The 6,128-nt window shown below is 47.4% G+C and overlaps 1 long non-coding RNA gene across 1 annotated transcript; it reads right to left on the bottom strand.

Annotated features, from left to right (window-relative positions):
• Positions 1 to 230: 230 nt before the first annotated feature.
• LOC119923132 lies at positions 231 to 5,559 on the bottom strand. The gene is made up of 3 exons (XR_005448776.1): positions 5,347 to 5,559; positions 4,740 to 5,039; positions 231 to 316 (listed from the first exon to the last, which is right to left on the bottom strand). It is a non-coding gene; the product is annotated as an uncharacterized LOC119923132 (long non-coding RNA).
• Positions 5,560 to 6,128: the final 569 nt, after the last annotated feature.

Genomic DNA, 6,128 nt, shown 5'->3' on the forward strand with positions numbered 1-6,128 from the left:
CAAGTGCCTGCCAACCAGTCACGATGGGCACCTTTTGTCACAATTCATGTCCTCTGTCTCCACACGAGGGCCCTCTCCAAATCAGCCTCACCTGCTCTATCCGTACCCTCTGCTCCAACTGAAAACAGCTCTCCCTGTCGTTTCAGACATTTACAAGCAAACCGGCAAGCAAACAAGCATGCAAACGTGAAAGATAGAAAGGAATGGCACAGGACCAGGAGGCAGAGGATCTGGGTTGTAATTCAAGCTTCACCACGTATTCGTTTTTGTACCTTCGGCAAGGTCTTTTAAACTGATTCGGTCTCAGTCATCGCACCTGTAAAACAGGATAAAAACTAGTCATGCCTTGACACTGTGTTCAACCTAATTAGCTTGTCTTTTACCCCAGGGATAGTAGAGTGGCTGCAACGTAATAAGCGCTTAAGAGAAACCAAAATAAAATCGATTGAGCTTTTTCCCCTTTAATAATAATAATGGTAATGGTTATAATAATACTAATAGCATGTATTAAGCACTTACTATGTGCAAAGCACTGTTGCAAGCGAAGGGGATGTTACAAGGTGATCAGGATGTCCCAAGGGGTGCTCACCATGTTAATCCCCATTTTACAAATGAGGTAACTGAGGCCCAGAGAAGTGAAGTGACTTGCCCAAGGTCACACAGCTGACAACTGGCGGAACCGGGATTTCAACCCATAACCTCTGACTCCAAAGCCCGTTCTCTTTCCACTGAGCCACGCTGCTTCTCTTGACACCAAGCTCATTGTACATAGGGAACGTGCCTGCCAACTCTGATGAATTCTAGATTCCCTTGTGCTGTACTCCTTAGGAATATGAGAAGTACAGTGTGTTGGGAACAGGGACTACTGTGCTCAGCAGAAAGAAACTAGCCTGTAGTACCAGGTGGCGTGCAGATCCACGTTCCCTGTAAATGGGAAGAGAACAATAGAACCAAGAACACCCACAGGAAACCAGAGCTGTAACGCGATTCAAGGAATCACCTCCTAATGCCGGGGAAGTAACAAAGACTGGTACCATATTCTGTTGAAAAGGGACGCTCATGAAAAGGCAGAACAAAGGCTAAAGTTGGATATATGAGAGAATCACCAAAATCAAGAAAAAAGGGGATTGCTGAAAGAACGAAGGAAGGAAGGAAGGACCATTTTGGATCCTTAGGACTTTATCTTGGGCATCAGTAAACAGGATCTGGATAGTTTCGATTCTTTGAAGTGGGGTAAGACTACCTTCCTATTTTTAAAAACAGAAAATTTTCATTATTTGAATGTAATATTTAAGCGCTTACGTTGGGCCATTATATATATATATATAAAATGATGCAATTTATTTCATCATAGATATATATAGATAGATTGATAAATACATACATATATCTATATATATGTACATACATGTATATAGATATATGCATATGTACACACACACACATATATATATATACATATTGAATATACATTAATATATACATATTAAAACAATGATGGCTCGATGCTGTGGTTCAGTCTGGTTTCTAATCAATCAGGTTTACTGAAAGCTTAGTGTGTGAAGAGCCCTGTACTAAGCACTTAGGGGAGTCCAGTATAACAGAGTTGGTAGATACCTACCCTGCCCACGGGGAGCTTGCAGTCTAGAGAGAGATACAGACATTAATATAAATAGGTAAATGACGGCTAAGGATATAAGTGTTGTGGGGCTGAGGAAGAGGGGAATAAGCTGACACAGAAGGGAGTGGGAGAAGAGGACATGAGGGCTTAGTCCGAGAAGGCCTCTTGGAGGAGATGTTCCATGGATAAGGTTTTGAATTCCTCAACACCAACTCTCTCCTCGACCCCCTCCAGTCTGGCTTCCGTCCCCTCCATTCCACGGAAACCGCCCTCTCAAATGTCACCAATGACCTCCTGCTTGCCAAATCCAACGGCTCATTCTCTATCCTAATCCTCCTCGACCTCTCAGCTGCCTTCGACACTGTGGACCACCCCCTTCTCCTCAACACGCTATCCAACCTTGGCTTCACAGACTCCGTCCTCTCCTGGTTCTCCTCTTATCTCTCCGGTCATTCATTCTCAGTCTCTTTTGCAGGCTACTCCTCCCCCTCCCATCCTCTTACTGTGGGGGTTCCCCAAGGTTCAGTTCTTGGTCCCCTTCTGTTCTCGATCTACACTCACTCCCTTGGTGACCTCATTCGCTTCCACGGCTTCAACTATCATCTCTACGCTGATGACACCCAAATCTACTTCTCTGCCCCTGCTCTCTCCCCCTCCCTCCAGGCTCGCATCTCCTCCTGCCTTCAGGACATTTCCATCTGGATGTCTGCCCGCCACCTAAAACTCAACATGTCCAAGACTGAACTCCTTGTCTTTTCTCCCAAACCCTGCCCTCTCCCTGACTTTCTCATCACTGTTGACGGTACTACCATCCTTCCCGTCTCACAGGCCCGCAACCTTGGTGTCATCCTCGACTCTACTCTCTCGTTCACCCTTCACATCCAAGCCGTCACCAAAACCTGCCGGTCCCAGCTCCACAACATTGCCAAGATCCACCCTTTCCTCTCTATCCAATCCGCTACCCTGCTCGTTCAAGTACTCATCCTATCCCGTCTGGACTACTGTATCATCCTCCTCACTGATCTTCCATCCTCTTGTCTCTCCCCACTTCAATCCATACTTCACGCCGCTGCCCAGATTGTCTTTGTCCAGAAACGCTCTGGACACGTTACTCCCCTCCTCAAAAATCTCCAGTGGCTACCAATCAACATACACATCACGCAGAAACTCCTCACCCTGGGCTTCAAGTCTCTCCATCACCTCGCCCCTCTCCTACCTCACCTCCCTTCTGTCCTTCTACAGCCCAGCCCGCACCCTTCCGCTCCTCCTGCCGCTAATCTCCATCACCTTGCCTCGTCTCGCCTGTCCCCGTCGTCGACCCCCCGGCCCACGTCATCCCCCTGGCCTGGAATGCCCTCCCTCCCAACATCCGCCAAGCTAGCTCTCTTCCTCCTTTCAAGAGCCTACTGATAGCTCACCTTCTCCAGGAGGCCTTACCAGACTGAGCCCCCTCCTTCCTTGCCCCCTCTCCAAGCCCCACGCCTTACCTCCTTCCCTTCCCCACAGCACCTGTATGTATGTATATGTTTGTACACAATTATTACTCTGTTTATTTTACTTGTACATATCTACCCCCCTCCTTCCTCTCCCGCTCCCCATCCCTTCCGCCCTACCTCCTTCCCCTCCCCACAGCATCTGTATATATGTTTGTACAGAATTATTACTCTATTTTACTTGTACATATTTACTAATCTATTTATTTTATTTTGTTATATATTTTGTTTTGTTGTCTGTCTCCCCCTTCTAGATTGTGAGGCCGTTGTTGGGTAAGGACCGTCCTTATATGCTGCCAACTTGTACTTCCAAAGCGCTTAGTACAGTGCTCTGCACATAGTAAGCGCTCAATAAATACGGTTGAATGAATGAATGAATGAACTTCTCTATGCCTCAGTTCCTTCATCTGTAAAATGGGGATTAAGACTGTGAGCCCCTCATGGGACAGCTTGATCACCTTGCAACCTCCCCAGCGCTTAGAACAGTACCCTGCACATATTAAGCGCTTAATAAATGCCATCATCATCATCATTATTCTTACTATTATTATATAATAAGTCCTTGGATCAGTCGCCTAACTACTCTGGGCCTCAGTTACCTCATTTGTAAAATGGGGAGTAAGACTGTAAGCGTCCGGTGGGACACCCTGAACAACTTGGAACCACCCCAGTGTTTACAACAGTGCTTTGCACATAGTAAGCTCTTACTAAATGCTACCATTATAATTGTAATAATTATAATTAATTGATAACTAATTATAATTATACAATTAATTATATAATATAATTGTATAATATGATAGAATATAATAATATAATAATTATAATCAATTAATAATTACTATTATTAGAGGGGAAAAATCAATCGACTTTATTTTGGTTTCTCCTAAGTGCTTATTACGTTGCAGCAACTCTACTATCCAAGGGGGAATAACAAGCTGAGTAGGTTGAACACAGTGTCAAGGCAGGACAAGTTTTCATCCCCATTTTCCAGGTGAGATTACTGAGACCGAATCAGGTTAAGAGATCTTGGCCAAGATACGAAAACGAACACGTGGTGAAGCCTGAATTCCAACCCAGATCCTCTGCCTCCTGGTCCTGTGCCATTCCTCTCTATCTTTCACATTTGCGAGCTTGTTTGCGTGCTTGTGTGCTTGCCGGCTTGCTTCTAAATGTCTGCAACGACAGGGAGTGCTGTTTTCGGTTGGAGGAGAGGGTACTGAGAGGGTAGGTGAGGTTGATCTGGAGAGGGACCTCGTGTGGAGACAGAGGACATGAATTGTGACAAAAGGTGCCCATCGTGACTGGTTGGTAGGCACTTGGCTCGGGTTGAATGAGTACCTTCTTGGGAAGGAGCCCCAAGACATGGACCCCACGCAGGTGCAGAGAATCAGGGAAGGCATGGCCAGTAGTTACAGGCCTTCGGGTCGAACCATCCTCCGGATCGATCCGCCCTCACTCGAGCCACCCGGAGCAAGGAAACTATCATTTAGGGGACATCGCTGTGAGTGGAAACCCTGTTTAGAGAGGATTTTCCTGAGGCAGCCTGTCACGTCACACACCCAAGTCGAGAAACCATCATATTTCTGCCAGTTTGGTCTCGACACAGCAGACACAATCAGTACCTTGCACTCGGGTAGAGCGTTCCTCCTGCTCCTCATTTGATCCCTTCGCCTTGTGCCAACATGGCTCTCCACTCAAGCGATCACCACGTCAAAGCGTGGTGAAAATTGAAAACACAACTGACGAGCTCCACGCATGGCGGGAATATGCCCTGCGGAGGAGCCCCTAAGGATGGAGCTCAAGGAAGAGGGTGTTAAGAGAGATGAGCGGCCAAGGAGGAAAATTGGTTCAGGTGCCAAGGTGGATGCTTGCTCTTGAGGTCGAAGGCCAGTTTTCAGGCGTCCCTCCTGTTAGTGGGAAATCTAAAGACAAAACACGGATTGATTAGGCTCAGAAAGTCTGCCAGCTCAGGCCCAGACGGTAAGGGCTCCAGGAAGAGTCCCCAAACCTGAGCCCTCCCTGCAGCACCGCTTCCTGCTCTGACTAAGGCATCTCTGTTCAGTGATCGCTCTCACCTGGACAATCTACAGATTGTAGATTGTCGCTCGTCCCCTTGGCGTGGATCTGTTTGACTCTCTTCCCCAGCCCTTCCCCTCACTTCAGAGCCGCAACGGCTTCCTGATACTGGTCCTCCCACTCCTGCGGCCCTGCTTGCCGGTATGTTTTTACCGGGTGCAGTTCATGGTGGATGGATGCTCGATTCGGCTTTGCGCCTCATCTGCTCTTCCCCCGTCGCTGCGGTATTCGATCTGAAGCTGCAGCTCCTGAGCTCTCATGGCCTGGCTGCCCGAAGTGGCTCCGCTCTCTGGAGAGCAATAGAGGGCCCGAGCTCTTCCGTGAAATGCTGATCATTTCTCGGACGTCTTCGAGCTGCGATCTGGAAAGTCCTTAAATGAAGCAGAAATGTTCCCTCTCGGTGTCTGCAGCCTTGGCCGGAACGAGAAATGGCTGGAATGGAGCTAGGGTCAGGTTTATATCTGCGGGGATCTCCCGCCCCCCCTTCCCATGATGTGTGAACTCAATTCCCAACCCCATCATCCATTAGTCATTGTTTCATTAGTCATTGAATCAGTAATACAGATTCCCAGAGGTGAACAACATGCTCTTTCATCCCATGCAGTAAAGGAACACCCTGTCGCCTCAAATCTGACTTGTGAAAGAGCTGCCAAGATCAGCTGATCTAGGGGCATTAATCAATGGCAAGGTTCAGGTCACTCAGTCACCTCTTTGATAAGACCCCAGGAGGAGAGTCAGGGAAATTCTGTGGTGCTAGGAAAGTCATCTGGAAGACGAAACCTCCAACAGAACTCTCAACACAGGAATGCTCCCCATCCATGATATCGAATCCATAGTCATTCTTTGTCGCTAAATGTGTGCGGCACCCTGTTGTCAAACACATACTATATCCTCTTTCTACTGTTCGGGTTATTTTGTTTCCCATTTGCATGTTT

This window comes from Tachyglossus aculeatus, unplaced genomic scaffold (assembly GCF_015852505.1).
Source record: "Tachyglossus aculeatus isolate mTacAcu1 unplaced genomic scaffold, mTacAcu1.pri scaffold_146_arrow_ctg1, whole genome shotgun sequence".
Taxonomy (NCBI): Eukaryota; Metazoa; Chordata; class Mammalia; order Monotremata; family Tachyglossidae; genus Tachyglossus; species Tachyglossus aculeatus.